Source organism: Lampris incognitus, chromosome 7 (assembly GCF_029633865.1).
Source record: "Lampris incognitus isolate fLamInc1 chromosome 7, fLamInc1.hap2, whole genome shotgun sequence".
Lineage (NCBI taxonomy): Eukaryota > Metazoa > Chordata > Actinopteri > Lampriformes > Lampridae > Lampris > Lampris incognitus.
Genome location: NC_079217.1, coordinates 52,621,194 through 52,645,079, shown reverse-complemented (window position 1 = coordinate 52,645,079; position 23,886 = coordinate 52,621,194). Strand labels below are relative to the sequence as shown.

Below are 23,886 nucleotides of genomic sequence, written 5' to 3'. Positions count from 1 at the left end.
AAGACTTAGTCCTTGATGACAGAAGGGAATGCCATGCAACAATTCACATTTAGCTTCTACTTCCCATCAATTTGTGGCAATAATGAGTTTGTTTTAACTATACTGTGCCATGTTCACACAGTGTGATACAAGGACTAACCGGACTGCTAAAAGAACTGTGCGTCCGAGTGTAATGCATCAGCATTTCTTTTCTATTTAAGTGGTGACTCTTTAATCTTTTTGTGGCGTTTTTTCATACTTAAACATGGCTCTAAAACCTTTCCAACCACCGCACTGAAACCTACTATGGGCTAATGTAAGAGCCGCTTCTCAGGTGCTGTCTCTTCATAATAATAATAATAATAATAACACATACATGTTATTTGTGGGTGTCTTTCAGAGCACTCCAGGACACCTTACAGATCACAGTAAAAAACGAGCAGCACTGTACCAGACAGCATAAAATCAAAACAAAGCAGGGTAGACAATAAAAAGTCAATATTCTAAACCACGAACAACACGGTGGGGGAAAGTGAGGGAAGGACCAGAAAGGAAGGCAAAATTTAACCCTAACCAGCATAATTATTGTCAATCCTCTATCGATTTACAGCCCTAACTGCGAGGACAGCACTTGTCAACAGCTTCCCCATGTGTCCACTGACTCCTAGACTAAGCCTGTTTAAATTCCTCGCCTTAAAAAGTTAAAACAAACAGACGTCTGCAATTCGTAATGAACAAATGAATTCTTCTCAGCGACGAATTCAAAGCCGTGTCTTGGGCGTCCGGGTGGCGTAGCGGTCTAGTCCATTGCCTACCCACATGGGGATTGCCGGTTTGAATCCCTGTGTTACCTCCGGCTTGGTCAGGCATCCCTACAGACACAATTGGCCGTGTCTGCGGGTGGGAAGCCGGATGTGGGTAAGTGTCTTGGTCGCTGCACTAGTGTGTCCTCTGGTCGGTCGGGGCGTCTGTTTGGGGGGGGGGATAGCGTGACCCTCCCATGTGCTACGTCCCCCTGGTAACACTCCTCACTGTCAGGTGAAAAGAAGCGGCTGGCGACACCACATGTATCGGAGCAGGCATGAGGTAGTCTGCAGCCCTCCCCGGATCACAGAGGGGGTGGAGCAGCAACCGGGAAGAATTGGAAGAGTGGGGTAATTGACCGGATACAATTGGGAAGAAGAAAAAAAAAAGGGAGGGGGGTGAATTCAAAGCAGTGTCTCGAGTGAACAGCCTAGAACGAAGCAGCGAATGGTCAGCGACATCACTATTTTTCCAATGACTAGTTTTTTCACGTTGTTCCAAAATTAAGCATTGCATTCATGTGAGTGCAGGTCTATCATTTGCATGGATTGTGAGGTATATAAAACAAAACCTGTGGGCCTCGTTTTCGCAGTTGGCAGCACGTCAGTCTCATAATGTGAAGGTTGTGTGTATAAGCCTCACACGGGGCAGATGTTTTACACTTCATTTAATGGGAAAATTGAATACATAAACAAGCTACATTGTATTCAATGCCTTGTTTCCTCCTAAAGCATAACACAACAGACCACGAAATAATTACCAAAACTTTGATAACTAATTTTAAATTGAAAGAGCAACATAAGAATAACATAAGAGTTTATGTTTTACTTCAAAATAAATGTAATATATAATTCACCGAGAGAAAGCACACTGGCTTTGAGGGGAAATTATTCTTGCTAAGTCAGTCTGCTATTTCATGCATTTTTGATTTACAGGATGCAGGTTTGCAGGGAAACTTACAGCTTGAATCAAAAGGATGCTCATACAAATCTAACAGGACAGTTAGTGTATAACGTGCCACGAGTTTACTTTGAGCGGTAGTGAACAGGAAACAAGTAAGACTGCTTTCTGTCAATTTTGAAGAAGATATAGAGAATCTGCCTTTCCCTGTTAACTCAAGAACGAAGCACGCTGTTGTAAATGACCTCCTATATAATTTACTCACGAATCATGACTTGGTCTGAAAATGAAATACTAGAATCCAGCCTGGTGCTAGATTTTGTTGCAAATGTGTCATTGTGACTGATATCTTACAATCAAACACAAGACCACATCTTTTTGCTCCTGTCTCACAAATGATTAAGACTGACTTATAAAATACTGGCAGCACTTTATAATAAGGTGCTGGAACTACCTGGTATTGCGTAACAACCCAGGAACTCATTGGAATTAATGGGTATTAGGTTCCAAGGTCCAACAATGTATTGGAAGGTATATGTCAACTGTCCATTTGTTATCAAGTAAGTGCCATTCTGTTACTGAGCATTTCTTTTAAAATTATACTCAATATAGGCAGATCATGACAGCGTTGTATTTACCCGCACTTGAAAAACACATAAAGACTACTAAATAAGAGTGGGTGATAGTTCACATGGGCATGGTGACAGATAGGATTTGTTGCTTGCAGTGATGACCACATTAGCAATCAGAGCAATTACTAGCATATAATTTTAAGAGCACATTTTGTTCTACAGGAGAGTTTTTCATTAAGATGTTCAAGGGAGGCACTATGGTCTCAGATACAGACCCGACACTTTTCCTGAGCTATTTCGCCGCCAATATACATACTACTGAGCGGACAGATCGTTGCCAGCTTAATGCTAATTGAAATCTACACATCAATTAAAGAGGCACTGCTGGGATTCGAACCCAGGATCTCCTGTTTACTAGACAGGCGCTTTAACCAACTAAGCCACAGTGCCTAATTTTGACCACGTGGTTGCGTAATTTCATATCTGCAGGGAGCATCAAAACATTTGTTTCTGACAACTACAAAAAGTCAGGGTCCTTTTCCAAGCCAAGAAAATCCTGGTTCAAGTAAGAGACTATTTTTATGTAAATTTTCAAACACGCAAATCAGAAACTTGTGCCAGGGAAATAAGTTTGGAATCTTCTGGGTAATGTTTAATTTACCAAAAGCCACATCAGCTCATGTAGCACAAGGACAGCACCGAGAAAGCTGGGTAGCATTTGTTTAGATCAGTCACTTCTTTTTTGTTGTTGTTTGAATTTGTGTGTCCATTTTGAAACAATGACAAAAAAATGCTCAGTCTGAGCTGTTGACAATAGTAATTAGAGGGTTTTGAAACAATGTAATTTGTGTGTCTGTTTTGAAACAATGAGCATAAATATTTAGTCTGATCTGCTGAATACAGTAAATTCAACAAAAGTAGAGTAATTACCAGAAACTCTGGATGTGACTGTTTGAAAAACAAAAACGATGAGGGACTTACCAAATAAATGTAATGTCTGCCAGCCTGGGTAACACCATTTTGAGACACAAAACAGACAAGAGCTGTTTCTTTCAGGAGCAGGACAATACAGTGTTGTAGGACAGATTTGATAGTGACATTAGCTGATAATTAGACTTGGAACACATGCTGAACAGCCTAACGTTCTCCAAAAGTCCAATTCCTCTTGTTATTGCTAACGCGCTTTAGGGCCCAGACACACCAAACCAACTAGTGGCAACTAAGGCCGACTGTTGCGTTACCTCACATCGCCTGCTGTCTGGGCCAAAAAGTAGCACTTGAACATACCGCAAAGTCTACAGCTGACGGCCAACTAGCATGTATACGTTCTGCACTGATTCGCTAAGCTGAACAGCCAATCGGAGTGATCTCTGTCACTAACGGGCTCCGCCAAGTCAACATGCTGAATCGGCCGAAAAGCTGCCAACAGGGGTCCAACTAGTGCCGACGGTGCGGGACACGCTCCAAAAACTAGGGTTAGGGTTAGCCTAACCCTAACCTTAATCGACGGCACGACATTGGCCGACGGTGTGTCAGGGCCCTTAAAGTGCATTTGATAAGATGTCTCTGTGTTTGTTGACATCTCTTCTCTACACTGGGAAAGGATCTGATGTGATTCAAATCATGAATGACCCGCTGAATACTTCAATGCACTTTATCCAGTTAAGCTAAAACACATTCCATGGAATTAATTTAGAAGGGCCATGGCTCTGTCAGGGGGAGGGCCTAATTGCAATTGTTCTTGTCTTTAAAACTCTCAGCCAACCCACTTACAAATTTGTTTCTGACCACTACATTAAGTCTGAGTCATTTTCTACCCAAGGAAACTGGTTGTTAATGTCAAACCAGACTTATGTGAATGTCAAATATGCAAATCAGAAACCTGAGCCTTGAAAATAGAAAGTAAGCTACTTTATTTTGTCATTGTGTTCTTACAACAAATGTGTTCTCTGCATTTAACCCATCCTATTGTATAGGAGCAGTAGGCAGCTGCAGCACCCAGGGACCAACTCCAGGTTTTCTTTCCATTGTCTTGCTCAGGGGCACAGACAGAAGTATTAACCCTAACATGCGTGTCTTTTTGATGGTGGGAGGAAACCGGAGCACCCGGAGGAAACCCACGCAGACACGGGAGAACATGCAAACTCCACACGGAAAGGACCTGGGACGGCCTGGGGTTCAAACTCAGGACCTTCTTTCTGTGAGGCAACAGTGCTTACCACTAGGCCACCATGTTTTGAACATTCTGAATGGTACTTTTAAAATGCTAAAAGCACGTCATCCAATGTAGTGTGAGGAAACAGTTAGGGACAAAGGAGATGTTGGGTTATGTTACGGGGGTCGGTAATGTCGTCCCACTGTAGTAAAATACCAATGGCATTTCTCATGTTTTTGAGTGAATTCATGTTTACTAGCTTCAGTAACATGGCTGGAATGATTTTTCCGGTAGCGCCAGTGTTTTTCCCTGTTCACACATACAGCTTCTCTCCATAAGCTTTGCAGAGTGTTCACACATGACATGTTTCTTCTGTCTCCTTCCTCATTTAAAATACCTTTTATGGGCATCTGGGTAGCGTAGCGGTCTATTCTGTTGCCTACCAACACAGGGATCTCCGGTTCGAATCCCCGTGTTACCTCCGGCTTGGTCGGGCGTCTCTACAGACACAATTGACCGTGTCTGCGAGAAGGGAAGCCGGATATGGGTATGTGTCCTGGTCGCTGCACTAGCGCCTGTTCCGGTCAGTTGGGGCGCCTGTTCAGGGGGGAGGGGGAACTGAGGGGAATACTGTGATCCTCCCATGTGCTACGTCCCCCTGGTGAAACTCCTCACTGTCAGGTGAAAAAGAAGTGGCTGGCGACTCCACATGTACCGGAAGAGGCATGTGGTAGTCCGCAGTCCTCCCTGGATTGGCAGAGGGGGTGGAGCAGCGACCGGGACGGCTCGGAAGAGCGGGGTAATTGGCCGGATGCAATTGGGGAGAAAAAGGAGGAAAAAATCCACAAAAAAAAAAAAATATATACCTTTTATATTCTAAACTGCTGCATCTCTAACTGTATTTTTTTATCTATTCATTTACTTACTTCTTATTTCAGCATTCTCAATTTTTCTCATAACTCTACCCAGTGTCTAAAATTAACACTTGCCAGTCAGCAAATGCGGGTAAATTTAGTCTTTGATGAATAAACTGTGGAAACCACCCGCCACTCATGCCGGGAGAAAAAAATGAATTTCCTACTCGCGCTGCAGAAAGCTGCTGGTTTGCTGTCACTTCAGTCGGCTAGATCTGCCGTGCTGTGTGTATTGTGTGTAGCACGTAATTACATCAGCCTTCAAACTGCACGATTTTTTGTTAAAGTATTTGAGGTACTTGTTGTCATCATTAAAACAAACCCAGCTATGTGGAGATTAGTGGGAGACAAGAAGGAGGAAAATCGCTTTGAGAACAAACTGCCTGAAGAAGACTGAACATGCTACTACAGAATAAAAAACATTAATATGAACTATGAACTTATTACTGTTACTTATTTTTACTCGTTATTGTTAATTCCTCTATATTAGCTATATTCTCAAACTCCTTAATAAAATGATCTTTCTTGCACTTAAAGATGAATACCACTGAAGTTATTAATTCAAATGTGTTACAATTTAGTGCTCAAACTGTTGAATTAATATTTCTGCATACAGGGCATCTGGATGGCGTGGCGGTCTATTCCATTGCCTATCAACATGGGGATCACCGGTTCGAATCCCCGTGTTACCTCCGGCTTGGTCGGGTGTCCCTAAAGACACAACTGGCCATGTCTGCGGGTGGGAAGCCGGATGTGGGTATGTGTCCTGGTTGCTGCACTAGCGCCTCCTCTGGTCGGTCGGGACGCATGTTTGGGGGGAGGGGGAACTGGGAGGAATAGCGTGATCCTCCCACGTGCTACGTCCCCCTGGTGAAACTCCTCACTGTCAGGTGAAAAGAAGCAGCTGGTGACTCCACATGTATCGGAGGAGGCATGTGGTAGTCTGCAGCTCTCCCCGGAACGGCAGAGGGGGTGGAGCAGCGACCGGGACGGCTCGGAAGAGTGGGGTAATTGGCCAATTACAATTGAAAGAAAAGGGGGGAATCCAAAAAAGAAAACGAAAAAGAAAAAATATAGATATATTTCTGCATACAGTTTGTGTTACTACTATTATTACTGCACACTACTATAATATTGATTGAGAATCGCACAGGATACCAAGATGACGTGCTAAATAGTAATAATAGCAAATTGCAATAGTAAAATGCAAATTTTTTTTTTTGGCTGGTAAAAAAATCTTTCTGGCTAGTAACTTTTTTCATCCAACCAGCCACTTTGACAGGTAAACCCAAAAGTTAATTTTGGACCCTGACTGTACCACAGCTTCTTACTGATTTCATCCTGCATGTGGACAGAACAAAGCTGTAAGGCAAAGTCCATTTTCCACACATTTCTAAACATGCTCTTAGATTTGCTGGTTTACTAATAAATATCACTTCAGACAACAAGCAACGGATACATTCCCAAACACTGGTTACCTCTCTCCTGTAAACGCATGTTAATATGGCAACAGCTTTTGTTCACACTATCGTCATTTAGTATTGTTTCCGTACATTCTGCTAGGGTCACACGTCAGTAAATTGCCAACACAACCTCTACGAAATATCGACTCTGGCTTGCGTTCACACAAAAGCCCTACTCGTCCAACCGAGGGAAGGTTTACGGGTTAGACGGCACATGTGAATGGGTTTTGTGTGTTTTGCGAAGAAGAGAATATGATGGCACCAAGCTGCTGAAAACATCTGTAATGAGAGTATTTGACACAAATTCAGTAGAGTTTCCTCTTACATACAGTTAATCATTGAGGCGTCCCCACACAGATTTGAGAGACAATTCCTGTTTTGTATACTGTACTTCAATAATGTATTGGCCACCAGTGGGCAGATTGCTCAATGTCCAAACCTTAAAATCCACCCATCCATCCATCCATTATCCAAACTGCTTACCCTGCTCTCAGGGTCATGGGGATGCTAGAGCCTATCTCAGCAGTCATTGGGTGGCAGGCGGGGAGACACCCTGGACAGGCCGCCAGGCCATCACAGGGCCAACACACACATATTCACACCTAGGGACAAATTAGTACGGCCGATTCACCTGACCTACATGTCTTTGGACTGTGGGAGGAAACCCATGCAGACATGGGGAGAACATGCAAACTCCACACAGAGGACCTTAAAATCCCATATAGCTAATGTTTACAGCTCTTGAAAGCGTTATCTTCAATGACATCTTGAAATCGTCGTGGTAAAACCGTTGTTTTGACAGTTGAAATGATGGCACTGGTGGACATCCAACTCGGGATCTTCTGTTTACCAGAAATGACTAGAAACTGAACCTCTGTGTCCCCCAGGGGACAGGGGACAGGGGACAGGAAACATTGTGGTAGTGGTAGCAATGACACGTGGTTTACAAGATTTTCCTCTGCCTATGAAACAGCTCAGTTGAGTTTTCTCCCTGACCACTTCAAGAAGACTGATGCTAAAGCATCTGCATAGTGACAAATGGACAACTTGTGACTGGTGTCTCGCTGCAAGCAAGTTGCTCGTGATTCTTCAAATCAGAGGATAAATCAAACGTCTCTACAAAGGGCTTCTGGAGCTCTCTCTCTCTCTCTCACACACACACACACACACACACACACACACACACACACACACACCTTGCTCGCATGCAAACACACACATCCTTATTGAAATTTTGGACATGGCTGGGCCTCTCGTGAAGCCATGGTTACAGTGCTAAGGTAACCTCCATTTAAACAAACATGGACAGCACCTCACACTCACTATGCAACCGGGCAAGACACTGAGAGCCTTGGTGCACAGAGCTCGGATCAATAGAATGGATGCGTCCACTTCGTTCATCTGTTTATATTCTCTGCATCATTGCACTTTATTGCCACTTATTTGCCTGTGTAAGTCGATCCTTTGTGTATATATCTTAAGATTGTTGTGTTGTTATTCTTTAAGTACACTGCGAGAGCCACGAAACCGAAGTCAAATTCCTTGTAGGTGTAAACCTACATGGCCAATACACTTGATTCAGAGTCTAACAACAGCCCTGAATGGTGATTCCCATGGTAACGTCATTTAAGTCCTATGTAAAAGTTGCTTCATGTGCAGATGCAAGATTAGTGGGATGGCTCTGGTGCTGCCTCGCTATATATATATATATATATATATATATATATATATAATAAACAGGGTGCTATGAAAAATGGATAAAAGTATGCAAAGGAACAGACCAAAATCTTTCTCCCCCATTTTTCTCTTTTACCTACCTCTCTTTCCCCACCCTCTATCCCTGTCTCCTTACACCCTCCTTGGATCTCTGTCCTTCCGTCCGTCCGTCTCGGTTCACCCATCACCCCATCCACTCGTCTCCTCTCCTCCCCCACGTCTCTTCGCCTCTTTGCTGCCTCTTTCGTTTCTGCTTCCCCTCCTTCTTCCCATTCTCCTGCCTCACCTCTCTTGACTGCCCTCCTCCCACAGTCTGACCTGCTTCTTTTCATGCGCTCTCATCCTCTCTCCCACTCTCAATTGAACCTCGCCTCTGATCTCTGTGCCAGTAAGAGCATAGTGCTCTCCTGAGGCAGTGATGTAAATAGGTACACGTCCTGCATCTCTGACGCATTAAAATCCAAAAGGACACATTAAGCTCACTATCGACGTGTCCAAGGGACGCGCCCTATTTTTTCCCTAATAATGCTACGTTGTGAACAACAAATCTGTGTTAAAATCATAGAAATATAGTGGTACGGTGGCGCAATGATTAGCGCGGTCACCTCAGAGCAAGAAGGTCCTGGGTTCGAGCCCCAGGGTAGTCCAACCTTGGGGGTCATCCTGGGTTGTCCTCTGAGTGGAGTTTGCATGTTCTCCCTGTGTCTGGGTGGGTTTCCTCCGGGGGCTCCGGTTTCCTCTCACAGTCCAAAGACATGTAGGTCAGGTGAATCGGCCATACTAAATTGTCCCTAGGTGTGAATGTGTGTGTGGCGGCCCTGTGATGGCCTGGCAGCTTTCCAGGGTGTCTCCCCGCCTGCCGCCCAATGACTGCTGGGACAGGCTCCAACACCCCCACGACTCTGAGTAAGGATAAGCGGTTTGGATAACAGATGAATGAATGACTTATAGAAATAAACGAAAGAAACCTTGCCACAAGTCACCACTTTCTAACTGTCTCTAACTCGCGCAGATGAGATCCCGTGTTCAGCCATTGCGACATGCTATGCTCGCCGCACAGATTCCATTTCAACAATCAAGGCTACAAAGTTAGTATTGGTAAATAAACTCACATGGCCACTGTCACTCATGACGATGATGACCGATGACGCTTTATCATCCAGGGAACACGACATGTTGAAACCACTTGTTTGTTTATTTGTAGACTGCATCATGATGAGACATTTGTGTACTGTTTTGTTCACGTGTTACACTCAAATCTCGTATACACTCACTGGCCACTTTATTAGGTACACCTTGCTAGTACCGGGTTGGACCCCCTTTTGCCTTCAGAACTGCCTTAATCCTTCGTGGCATAGATTCAACAAGGTACTGGAAACATTCCTCAGAGAGTTTGGTCCATATTGACATGATAGCATCACGCAGTTGCTGCAGATTTGTCGGCTGCACATCCATGATGCGAATCTCCCGGTCCACCACATCCCAAAGGTGCTCTATTGGATTGAGATCTGGTGACTGTGGAGGCCATTTGAGTACAGTGAACTCATAGTCATGTTCAAGAAACCAGTCTGAGATGATTCGAGCTTTATGACATGGCGTGTTATCCTGCTGGAAGTAGCCATCAGAAGATGGGAACACTGTGGTCATAAAGGGATGGACATGGTCAGCAACAATACTCAGGTAGGCTGTGGCGTTGACACGGTGCTCAATTGGTACTAAGGGGCCCAAAGTGTGCCAAGAAAATATCCCCCACACAATTACACCACCACCACCAGCCTGAACCCTTGATACAAGGCAGGATGGATCCATGCTTTCATGTTGTTGACGCCAAATTCTGACCCTACCATCCGAATGTCGCAGCAGAAATCGAGACTCATCAGACCAGGCAACGTTTTTCCAATCTTCTATTGTCCAATTTTGGTGAGCCTGTGCGAATTGTAGCCTCAGTTTCCTGTTCTTAGCTGACAGGAGTGGCACCCGGTGTGGTCTTCTGCTGCTGTAGCCCATCTGCCTCAAGGTTCGACGTGTTGTGCGTTCAGAGATGCTCTTCTGCATACCTCGGTTGTAATGAGTGGTTATTTGAGTTACTGTTGCCTTTCTGTCAGCTCGAACCAGTCTGGCCATTCTCCTCTGACCTCTGGCATCAACAAGGCATTTTCGCCCACAGAACTGCCGCTCACTGGATATTTTCTCTTTTTCGGACCATTCTCTGTAAACCCTAGAGATGGTTGTGTGTGAAAATCCCAGTAGATCAGCAGTTTCTGAAATACTCAGACCAGCCCGTCTGGCACCAACAACCATGCCACGTTCAAAGTCACTTAAATCACCTTTGTTCCCCATTCTGATGCTCGGTTTGAACTGCAGCAGATCGTCTTGACCATGTCTACATGCCTAAATGCATTGAGTTGCTGCCATGTGATTGGCTGATTAGACATTTGCGTTAATGAGCAGTTGGACAGGTGTGCCTAATAAAGTGGCCGGTGAGTGTATATGATCATTCTTTTTGGTGCTAGTTACTATGGTGCTATAGACACCATTTTGATTTTATTTGAATAGTTTTGTTCACATATTTTATCTCAACTCTCTTATATGATAAATAATTTTGTGCCATTATGTTGCTACAGACACCATTTTCTTTATTTGAATTTTGTAGTATGTCAGGATGATGTGACACTGTTTTGTAAATAGTTTTTTTTCTGATTTGAGATTTTTTGTTTAATTTTCAACACATATATGAATATAGCCATAATTATAACATTAAATAACATTAAACATGAGTTTAACACTGCAAACATTCGTTAAAAAACATTTTTTTTGGGGACCCACTCAATTTCCTTGGGACCCACTGAAATGAGCCCCTGTGGGTCCCGGGGACTCACTACATTGAAAACCTATTTCCTTCACTGCTGAGGAACCAGTTATTATCACCGACTTCCACATCTACTGACTCAGCCCATTCACAGAGTCTGCTTGTGCGCTGGACAGAGAGGAAGAAAACGAGTGTACACTTGTTTACATGGGCATGCAAGTGATTACATGTTTTTGCACAGACATGTATTTCTGTGCGCATGTTCTTGTATGTGTCTTACTTCAATGAATGGAAATGAGACGTAAACGAAACAAGTAGACAACTGGAGCGATGCAGGGCTCCGGACATTTTACATTTGTGCCATTAAATTTTACAATTAGCAGCAACAGCACATAATTTGGTCGAAACAAAATTGTATCGCTAAGTTTACCGCTAACTGTTTTTCCTAATTCAACCCGATGAACTGCCCACATACTTTAAGGTTACTGTATATTGGATTTATTCTTAGTAGTATTTGCGTTTTAAATTTTGAGAACATAATTTTTTTTTCTTTTGCAATATTGTACAATGTATTAAACTTAATTATCATTTCTGCCTCATCACGAGATCTGTTGGCCATTTCTTGGACTTGAAACACCACTGGGGGGCAGCTCAAATATCATAACAAAAGCCATAAGCACACCTGTACTGTGTGTGCTTATGGCTTTTGTTATGATATTTGAGAGTCTTAAACTGTGTAGCGGCAGATGCAAATTTTGTGTTGCCCACAGCAGTCAGTCCACACCATTTACAATAGACCCAGAAGGTAACACACACAGTCAGGTAGCTTCTTTTTGCCACTAAGGATGAAAGGTTTTAACTCTTCTTGGGCTTTTTAATTGAAGGTGGCTACTCAGTTTTCCTTTACTGAGTTCTCAGCTGCCCGTTTCTGTTCGTCTGGGTCAGAACCAGTTTCTTCTGCTGGTTCTGGTCAAATGTTGTCTTCAAGGGACAAAGGTGGCACGGACATTGTCAGCGTAACAAGTGGTGCGGCATTTTTCTCACAGAAAAATCAGTCTATTGTAGGTTTACTCTTGGAAGCATCTCCTTTTGGAGAGAACGACAATCTGCATGCTCCGGTTAGCTTCCTACTTATTTTTTACACGGGCAACATTGTCATCATTATGAGCTCAGGGGGACTGTGAGGGGAGGAACAAATGCCCTCAGTCGGTATTCCAAACCAGGATATTAAAATAATGCACACAAAATCAGTCAAATGTTTGACCAGATCATGGTTTTATGATAATAAAAACAAAAAATCAGACCATGAGACCAACAAGAATCAAATCGCACTGGTGAGAGCCAAGGCATTTTTTTAGTGCCACTGGACAGATTTATAGTCATATATGCGATCAGATTTTTGGCAGTCTGGAGCCCTGTGATGTACTTCTTTTTTTTTTTGTGAGCCAATGACATTGAGCACTTTACAAAATCTGTACAATGTGTGATGATGTTGGTTAGGCCCGTTAGGCGAGGGGATCCAGTCATTAGCATGCATGCAACAGTGCAGTTTGCAAGGTGGGTGCACATCATACATATTTGGCTAATTTTCAAACCAAGAATAACACGAACGGTTGGTAAATGGACTACATTTATATAGTGCTTTTATCCAAACCGCTTTACCGCACATTTTACCCTCATGCAAGAACACACACACACACACACACACACACACACACACACACACACACACACACACACACACACACACTGATGGCGATGTCAACCACGCAAGGCAACAACAACCAGCTCACTGGGAGCAGTTAGGGGTTAGGTGTCGTGCTCAGGGACACCTAGACATTTTTGCCAGGAGAAGCTGAGAATCAAACCAGCAACCACCCAGTTATCAGACAACTTGCTCTATCTCCTCCTCTATACTGCCGCCCCAAACATGACGGTCCAGCTGCCAAACCATAAATGTTAGGCTACTAGTGAACATGTAATCTCTCTGACACCACAGATGGATTTTGGGAGAAAGAAATGACATGAAAAAATGCAATGTAAGCCTTGCTGAATGAAAACCGTGAGGCAATTAATTCAGCTGTGCTTACATTTGCACGAATTTCAGGAAGGTGCGCTTGCAATTTCCTTTTTAAGATGCCCTTTTTCCACCAGTTTCCATGCCACGCGGCTTACAATATATTGCATGGCTATGACACACACCAAGGTGCTTTGCAATGTCTGTGTGATAGACTGCCATCACTGTGTGGCACAACACCCAATATCCAATCTCAAGTCCAGAGCTCTATCCAACCGTGCTACTGGGCAGTCAGTTACTAATAATTTTATGAGAAAATTTCATTTCATTACAATTAGTCAAAAGCTGTTATTTGTATGTCTGAAATTATCTTTGGTGCAGTTTAACCAAATCAATTACTATATCCACTGGATCTCAATCAAATGGACAAAATAGGCAACTAAGCTACGCAGATATGTAGAATTACTGTATTCAATCTGCCCTGAAATACAGCTTCTAGAGTAACCTTATAATCTTCCTTGGAAAGCTTTTGATATCAAAAAATAATTTCAATTTTTGATACCAAAAATAAAAATTCTGACAGCCCTTTATATTTTTGTATATTTACGTTCTGATATTAAAAAGCACCTATACAGTCGTCTTCAATTAATGTCCAAAGTGGATGATATCGATGAATTGCAACAGTTCTTGACTACATCAAGTATTTAAAACAGCAAAACATTGTGACTCCCCAAAAATCACATTCTACACCAACAGTGTGAGTTAACACTGTACAAAAACATTAAAACACAATAAACAAGTCACACTAAATCTCGCAGACCATGCAGTAGGCAACACTGAAACAGTATTTTGAGTTAAATAATAAATTAGTGCAAAATAAACGACTGTAATCGCGTCAACCACCCACTTAACCCAGCATGGAGCGATTGGGAGATGTGGTAGGAACTGGGCGAGAGGCCAAGAGAGAGGAAGAGAGCCAGTGCTCTCTTTAAGGCTCCCATCCATCTGAAACCCATTGGCTCGCTACCTCAAGTATCTGTCATCAGTTCATTAGGAACTATGGGGGCAAGAACAGTAGGAAGACAGAAAGACGCAGGGAGTCCAAAGATGTGCAAGGCCTAAGGGCCGTAAGCTGTCAGATGTACAAAAATACCAGCAGCCCTTTTTTCAGGCTTGCAGATGAGTGTGTCTAACAAGAAACGCTTAAGTGCTACAGAGTGGACACTCGTGGGGTGTGTGGGTGGGGGTGGGATGTGGGTGGTTCTGCTCCAGAGCAGACGGGAGGACAAGCATGGGAAAACATCGGATCGATGATCCGCTGGACTCGGCACACTGTCGAAGATCAATGACAACAACAGCATGAGCAGCATGAGGTGAAGCCAAAGAGTGGCGAGAGAATGAAAGAGAGAGAAAAAGAGAAAGGGAAAGGGGAAAGATAGAGAGGACAGTGGGAGGAGGTTTCACAATGCAAGATTGCAACATGTATGAAAAATGAAAAACACTCACTGTATCACTTCATTTCAAAGAGCACGCTGACAAATCATTTACTGCTGGGAAGGTGAGAGGATACAAAAAGACAGGACGTGACGTCCGGAAATATAAAAATACCTCAATCAGGATTCCACAGGCTTCGTAATATTTTCCATTAACTTAAGCTTCTTGGTTTTGGAAAAGATTGTTGCCTTCTGTAAAAGAGTCCTCTAGCAGTTATCTCTTTAATTCAATATGGTGTGGACATTTCCACTTAAGTGCACATAAAAGAGCATGCGAAAGCCTGGAAAAACAGAACTGAAGAAACTAAGAAAGACATAACTGGTCTTATTGACACATGGATTAGAACTCAGGCTAAAGAATCACCCTGTGTCCTGTCCCATCCAGGCCACATCAGGGATGGGTTTTTAACAGCAACTTCCATGTGATATGAATGAATGCTGCCATGACATGGTGGTATACAGTTGGGATTCTACTTCATAGTCACTGAGTTATAGGGCTGGGCGATATGGACAAAATCAAATATCACAATATTTTCGACTGAATACCTCGATATTGATATTTTGACGATATTGTAGAGATGACTATTGATCCTCTCATAAATTAATTACACAAGGACATTTTTGATAAATGCTGTCCAAGTGGGTAGAGACAAATAATATAACAGTTAGAACAGTAATAACTTCAGAAAACTGCATCTCTTTACTGTAATGAAATCTTAAAAACCAGGAAAAGACAACACTTATGTCATATCACGATATTAGGATGTCAAAAATCCCAGATGATATCTAGTCTTATATCACGATATTAATATAATATCAATATATTGCCCAGCCCTACTGAGTAATGGTAAATCAATGAGCTGAGGCTGCTGGGACATGTAATTTCTTGTGTCATTTCCTGCTCTGGGATATTGAATAGAGACACTCCTTGAACAAAAATCAGATTTCTTGTTAAAATCACTGGGTATCAGCTTGCCACAGTTCAGCATGACTCACAACTGCAACACTTTAGTATGCCACATAGTAAAGCTTTGGCACTGACTGACTTTACAGTACATTTCTGCCAAGGCTAATTAATGTCATGAAATGACAGTCATTACCACTTCTCTGACTTAAGTTGGAGAAGGATAAAATAGAATAGGATATTGCCTATTACATATGACTTAAATGCCTTGCCGCAGAAGCATAAAAACAGTATGAAAAGTAAAATAAAAACACTGAGTACATAAGTAAGTATGACATAATGAGATTGGTGGATTCATGTAATCACTTCTCTTGTTGAGGGCAAAAATAGCCCCGAGGAAGGATGAACCTGCATGCAATTTATCTGTCACTTTTAGTGCTCTGAAATGCATATTTGTACAAAAAATACCCACTATTCTGTTAGTTTCAGGATAGTTTATGAAGCTTTAAGGCAATACAACCTATTTGTGTTTGTGCACGATGTTTAAGCCATTGTTGCAAGCCACTTATTTGTATTTGGGGTATTTGGGGTCAACATCCTGGATACAAACGTGTTCTGTCCCCACAATAGACTATAATCATCCACAAGAAAGTTAAAGCCAGTCACCTTAAAGCTGCATATTTTGTGGCCAAGCTAGACACCTGAAAGCACCACTGCACTACTAGCCTACCGAAAAAAGTATTTACATCTACATCCAAGCTGCATAATTTTCATGCAGCCTAAATAAACTTAGCACAAAAAGTAAGAAAATTTGTGTTTGGTATATTATTTCTTTGTTGTAAAAAATGCTTCTTGGCAATAAATCTTATATCAGGCACCTGATTGTCAGCAGCTGGGGTACCAGAAGCTCAAAACAGTCAATAGCAACAGCAAAATAAGCTGTTTGGCATTGGCAGAGAAGATTTGGCAAATTTTTCATGGGCGCAACCCACATACTCAGCTCTGCTGCTCATCCCACAAATGCATGTTCCTTACAAATGTGGCACCATTTAAAAGGAAAAAAACAGACTTTCCAACGGTATAAGATTTATTGCCAAGAAGCATTGTTACAACAAAGAAATAATCTACCAAACACAAATTTCCTTACTTTTTGTGCTAAGTTTATATATATACTATATGGTTAAAAAAAATTAGCAGTACAGAGCTTGGGACATGATATGAAATGTAACTGAATGAAAAGCCAAATTTGAAATTACATTCTGTGGCTACTGGGTAGCGTAGCGGTCTATTCTGTTGCCTACCAAAATGAGGATCGCTGGTTCGAATCCCCGTGTTACCTCTGGCATAGTCAGGCGTCCCTACAGACACAATTGGCCGTGTCTGCAGGTGGGAAGCCGGATGTGTGTATGTGTCCTGGTCGCTGCACTAGTGCCTCCTCTGGTCAGTCGGGGCGCCTGTTCAGTGGGGAGGGGGAACTGGGGGGAATAGCGCTCCCATGCGCTACATCCGCCTGGTGAAACTCCTCACTGTCAGGTGAAAAGAAGCAGCTGGCGACTCCACATGTATCGGAGGAGTCATGGTAGTCTGCAGACCTCCCCGAATCGGCAGAGGGGGTGGAGAAGAGACAAGGGCGGCTCGGAAGAGTGGGTTAATTGACCAGATACAATTGGGGAGAAAAATCCCCCTCCCAAAAAAAAGAAATTATACTCTATGATCAACAACACTTGATCAAAACAAAAACTTACCGCTAAGAACTGAGCAAACACCAAGTAGAAGCTACTGTTTTTTAAGACAAATGTTTTGTCTCAGGGCGGCATGGTGGTGCAGTGGTTAGCAGAGTTTCCTCACAGCAAGAAGGTCCTGGGTTTGAGCCCCAGGGTAGTCCAACCTTGGTGGGTCATCCCGGGTCATCCTGTGTGGAGTTTGCATGTTCTCCCCGTGTCTGCGTGGGTTTCCTCCGGGGGCTCCGGTTTTCTCCCACAGTCCAAAGACATGTAGGTCAGGTGAATTGGCCATACTAAATTGTCCCTAGGAATGTATGGGTGTGTGTGTGTGTGTGTTGGCCCTATGATGGCCTGGCGGCCTGTCTAGGGTGTCTCCCTGCCTGCCGCCCAATGACGGCTAGAATAGGCTCCAGCATCCCTACGACCCTGAGAGCAGGAGAAGCGGTCAAGATAATGGATGGACGGATGTTTTGTCTCACAAATGAAAAGCTAATAAACATTCATTTACGAATAACTTGCAGATACAATGCTAAATTTAATTTTGTGGTTATTATATTATAAAATGTGTCAACAGCTTGTTTTTAGTTGTCCAAAGTGTTTTTGTAAGTGTCCAAAGTTAGTGTCCAAAGTATTGTCTAAAGTGTTTAATTTTGGTTGTCTCATGGAAATTCCAGTCATCAAAGACAACCCTATGTCCGTAAATGTCAATCCCTGAGCCATCTCCAACTAAAAAGACCAAGACCAAGATCACTGATGCAACTGAATGTAGTGCTAAGTGGTACCAGTCCCTAGGTTTGGGCATCGACGGACATGGAATCAGAAGAACTGGTTCCTAATATTGCAGAACCAACCAAATTCATTTCACTCCCAGGTTCCCAGGTTTTTGTCTTTATTCTTTCTGTGTTAATTCTTCATGCGATGTGACATGAAACGCCTGCATCGAGGACATAAAGATGTCACGTAGGCAACTTTGCAATTGCAAGTGCAAAGACTGCAAGCATAGCATCAGCGTGTGCGTTTAGTGCAAACCAGAGAGGGGATGAAGGCCAGTGAAGTTAAGCATTCGAACGGTGGCTGAATTTTAATAAAAATGGGGAAGAACATGGCAAGTGCATGATAAGTCATGCAGTCATTACTTGTAATGTAATACATCTACGAATACAGTAAATTATACTGCTATTATCATCAAGGTTCGTGCACTTACTAATTTAGGTTGTTTTCTGCAAATTCTACTACCATTATCTTGATATCCATGAGTTGAAAGTTTCTAAAATATGGTCTAATTGCTCTAGTCTCTTTCAGTGTATACAACAAAAAACAACCAACAACATGATGTCAAAGTGCTCTCTACCAGACAATAAAGGTTAAACATCACCTGTTTCCTCTAAAGTTGAACAAGCGTAACTTCAATTCCCTTGTGCACAAACTCACACCAAGTCTCAAGAACTGTGATCTGTGCACTCTTCAAGTTGAAACTTTTTTCTCCTCATGATCAGGTTAAGAACTTGAGGGAGTAATGCTTTTCGACTGTGACGAAACATTGGAAAAGAGGGACAGATTATAAATCCTGCTTTAATTTTCACAGACTAAGGCAGGGGGGCTTTTCCCCTAAGGGACAGTAAAAGTCATCATAATCATTCATCTATGTTTTTAGATGCACAGTCCAACACCTACCATAAATGTGACAACAGTCAGTAAAACTCATATCACCAACTCATTTGAGCTCATTTTTCCCCCAAAATTGTGACACGAGGCAGCCCACAGAGCAGATGTATGTTGGTTTGCCAGAAAGCTGAATCAGGTCATCTGGACACGATGTTTAGTGGGAGAAACGTTTCATCACTCATCTATATTGCTTTATCAGTCTCAACTGACTGCAGGTATCCCCAAACCTTATAAACACCACAGCTGCATAACAACTGAAACCAACTATCAGTTTCATATGCAAATTGCCATGACCATTAACTAGAGTTACAATGGCCATGTGTACTATTCACAGAGGATTGGGGAATAGCTGCAATCACAGCATTGTAAGATGCCGACAGATGTATTCTTAGCCCCCCCCCCCCCGGTTCAGGGATGGCCGTTCCCTCTTCACATAGATGGCCCCTGTGACTCCCTGTTCAATCCAGTGTTCCTCCCTATCAAGGATGTGCACCTCTTCATCTTTGAAAGAGTGGCCCCTGGCCTGTAGATGGGTGTGTAGACCACGGAATCCTGACCTTATGCGTTAGCTCTTCTGTGTTGTGCCATCCTCTTCGCCAGCATCTGTTTGGTTTCCCTGATGTATAAGTCATAGCAATCCTCCCTGTACTTAACAGCATACACTATATTGCTCTGTTTGTGCCAGGGGACTCGATCTTTGAGGTGAACTAATTCCTGGCGCAGGGTGTTTTGGGGTTTGAAAGCAACCAATGATGTTGCCATCGCTCAGAATTGCTACATCGATTACTACAGCTGACTTCTGTTCCTTGTCAACCACCAGGATGTCTGGTTGGTTAGCCAGCACTTGCACGTCAGTCTGGAACCTGAAGTCTCACAGGAACTTAGGTCCGCCATGCTCACCCACCTTTGGTGGTGTCTCCCATTTGGACTTGGGGACTTCCAGTCTGTATTCAGTAGAGATGTTTCTGTACACTATGCCAGCCACTTGGTTATGCCTTTCAGTTTATGCTTTCCCAGCTAGCATCTTACACCCTGCTACTAAGTGCTAGACTGTCTCAAGGGCGTCTTTGAACAGCCTGCATCTTGGGTCTTGTCTGGTGTGGTAGATCCCCATCTTGGGTCTTGTCTGGTGTGGTAGACCCGGATTGTTTGAGGCAGGGGCCCTGCCTCAAACAAGCCGGTGCCGAGTGCCTGCTCTTGTGAGGCTATGATCAGAGCCTCTGTGTTGTCTTTCAGTGCAGCCTTTTCTAGCCACTGGTAGGATTTCTCGATATCAGCCACGTCTTCTATCTGTCGATGGTACATCCCATGGAGAGGCTTAGTCTTACACGATACCTCCCATTCTTCCTCCCTACTGTTTTCTGCTGCCTGGGGTACTCACTCAGCAGTTCATCCTGGGGACCCTCTTTCTAATGTTCTCGTAGATGTTCCTTGTTTCATCCTGAATAGTGGCTCTTACACCCACTAACCAACATATAATCACGGATGTAATCCTATACGATTGATTTTAAATGTTTACCAGTTACTTTTACTTTTACTAGTACAAGCCCTATATGGTCTTGCTCCTACCTATATCACAGACTTACTCACACCCCATGAGCCTAGCCGCTGCCTGCACTCCTCAGGAAGGACCTTATTAACAGTTCCCTCAGCCAGCCTCATTACAAAAGGTGACTAGGCGTTTTCCGTTACAGCCCCACAACTGTGGAACTCCCTACCTGAGGAAATTAGGTTAGCAAATTCAGTGCCTTCTTTTAAATCATTTCTAAAAACTTACTTTTACAGGAAGGCTTTTCAGAGTAAATCTGTTGTTGGCCAATTTTATATTTCTCTTTTATCACTTTTATTTCACTTGTTTTAATCATATACTTTGTTTTATCGGGTTCAATAATTTATGTTTTTATCATATTCTTGTGATCTTTATCCTGACTGTTTTACCTTATTCTGTATAGCAGATCAGGTCTTATGCTTATATATATATCTCCATCCATCCATTATCCAAACCACTTATCCTGCTCTCAGGTTCGCGGGGATGCTGGAGCCTATCCCAGCAGTTATTGGGCGGCAGGCGGGGAGACACCCTGGACAGGCCACCAGGCCATCACAGGGCGTATATATATATATATATATATATATATATATATATATATATATATATATATATATATATATATATACTATATATAGCTCAAAGTTGTTAAATGGTAGAACAGGCTTGTTTTGTGCTCAATGCACTCATCATCTGCCTGAATTGTTGAGCTCTTTTTTCTACATCGAAGGTTTCATTGCAACATCCTGTGAACATATATACACTCACTGGCCACTTTATTAGGTACACCTTGCTAGTACCGGGTTGGACCCCCTTTTGCCTTCAGAACTGCCTTAATCCTTCGTGGCATAGATTCAACAAGGTACTGGAAACATTCCTCAGAGAGTTTGGTCCATATTGACATGATAGCTTCACGCAGTTGCTGGAGATTTGTCGGCTGCACATCCATGATGCGAATTTCCCGGTCCACCACATCCCAAAGGTGCTCTATTGGATTGAGATCTGGTGACTGTGGAGGCCATTTGAGTACAGTGAACTCATTGTCATGTTCAAGAAACCAGTCTGAGATGATTCGAGCTTTATGACACGGCGCGTTATCCTGCTGGAAGTAGCCATCAGAAGATGGGAACACTGTGGTCATAAAGGGATGGACATGGTCAGCAACAATACTCAGGTAGGCTGTGGCGTTGACACGATGCTCAATTGGTACTAAGGGGCCCAAAGTGTGCCAAGAAAATATCCCCCACACCATTACACCACCACCACCAGCCTGAACCGTTGATACAAGGCAGGATGGATCCATGCTTTCATGTTGTTGACGCCAAATTCTGACCCTACCATCCGAATGTCGCAGCAGAAATCGAGACTCATCAGACCAGGCAACGTTTTTCCAATCTTCTATTGTCCAATTTTGGTGAGCCTGTGTGAATTGTAGCCTCAGTTTCCTGTTCTTAGCTGACAGGAGTGGCACCCGGTGTGGTCTTCTGCTGCTGTAGCCCATCTGCCTCAAGGTTCGACGTGTTGTGCGTTCAGAGATGCTCTTCTGCATACCTCGGTTGTAATGAGTGGTTATTTGAGTTACTGTTGCCTTTCTATCAGCTCGAACCAGTCTGGCCATTCTCCTCTGACCTCTGGCATCAACAAGGCATTTTCGCCCACAGAACTGCCGCTCACTGGATATTTTCTCTTTTTCGGACCATTCTCTGTAAACCCTAGAGATGGTTGTGCTTGAAAATCCCAGTAGATCAGCAGTTTCTGAAATACTCAGACCAGCCCGTCTGGCACCAACAACCATGCCACGTTCAAAGTCACTTAAATCACCTTTCTTCCCCATTCTGATGCTCGGTTTGAACTGCAGCAGATCATCTTGACCATGTCTACATGCCTAAATGCATTGAGTTGCTGCCATGTGATTGGCTGATTAGAAATTTGCGTTAATGAGCAGTTGGACAGGTGTGCCTAATAAAGTGACCGGTGAGTGTATATATATCCACTGTGGCGATCCCCAACAGGAGCAGCCGAAAGTAGTAGTAGTAGTAGATATGTACATATACCATCGTATGTGAACATGCTGTTTCAATGTCTTTACATACGTGCATGTGTGTGTTTGGAGTTGTGGAGGCAGACATAAGGGTATGGGGGATTTAGCTGGATTGAGGACACTAAGTTGACTCCATGAGTCCTACTCCTCAACGTTTTTCCCTTTCTTTTGCTCTCACTCTCCCACTTTTTCTTTCTAGCGCGCTCTCTCCTCTCATCTGTTTTACTTAAACCACTCCAATGGTGTCTCGGGGGATTAAATAAACTGCCCTCCCTGTTTTCTTTTTCTCTCCATCACTCTTTTTAACCCTCACCACCAGCCAACATGTTAAGTGGACTTCAAAGCAGGTTGCAATGTGTGTGTGTGTGTGTGTGTGTGTGTGTGTGTGTGTGTGTGTGTGTGTGAGTGAAGTCAATTTTATTTGTATAGCCGTGTGTGTGTGTGTGTGTTTTGTGCATGTGTGTGTGTGTGTTTATATGTGCCCACATGTAGGCCTGCTTATTGTGTGTGACAAACTGTGCATGTCTTTGCCTGGATGTGTGTTTACCCTGATTAAAGCCAGCCTGAGGATTAATTAGGGTAAATGACCCCAGAGCAGCTTTTAGGATTTAAGAGTTAATATCTACTGTAGGCTTTAGACCGGGCAGTGTGTCTGTGTACGTGTGTATGTCCCTCCGTGTGGATTTGTACTTTCACTGTCCTGTTTACAGCCATTTTTTAAATGATTTTTAGGGGGACACCGAATTGGACAGAGGTTAACTTGCAAGATACCTCCAACAGCTCAGCCAAGGTTTAGACAGGTGAGTACAAATTATAAGTATAAATTATAAATTATATTGTCTCTGAGGTAGTTAAGAAGCTCTTTGGGGGCAAGGTGCCGGGTGAGGATGAGATTTTCCCTGAGATGCTGAAGGCTCTGGACATTGTTGGGCTGTCTTGGCTGACACACCTTTTCAGTGTTGCGGGGAGGTTGAGGACAGTACCTGTGGAGTAGCAGACTGGGGTGGTGGTTCCCTTATTTAAAAAAGGGGACCGGAGGGTGTGCTCCAATTATTGGGGCATGATTAGCCTCCCTGGGAAAGTCTACTCTAGGGTGCTGGAATGGAGGCTCCACCGATTGTCAAACCTTGGATCCAGGAGGAACCATGCGGATTCCATCATGGCCGTGGAACAATGGACCA

At 43.2% G+C, this 23,886-nt stretch overlaps 1 protein-coding gene and 1 non-coding gene across 2 annotated transcripts in view; both read right to left on the bottom strand.

Annotated features, from left to right (window-relative positions):
* Positions 1 to 23,886, bottom strand: part of LOC130115761 (F-BAR and double SH3 domains protein 2-like) — a 129,890-nt gene that overhangs the window by 91,282 nt on the left and 14,722 nt on the right. The gene's annotated exons all lie outside the window — the stretch shown is intronic.
* Positions 2,632 to 2,705, bottom strand: trnat-agu (transfer RNA threonine (anticodon AGU)). Its single transcript has one exon. It is a non-coding gene; the product is annotated as a tRNA-Thr (tRNA).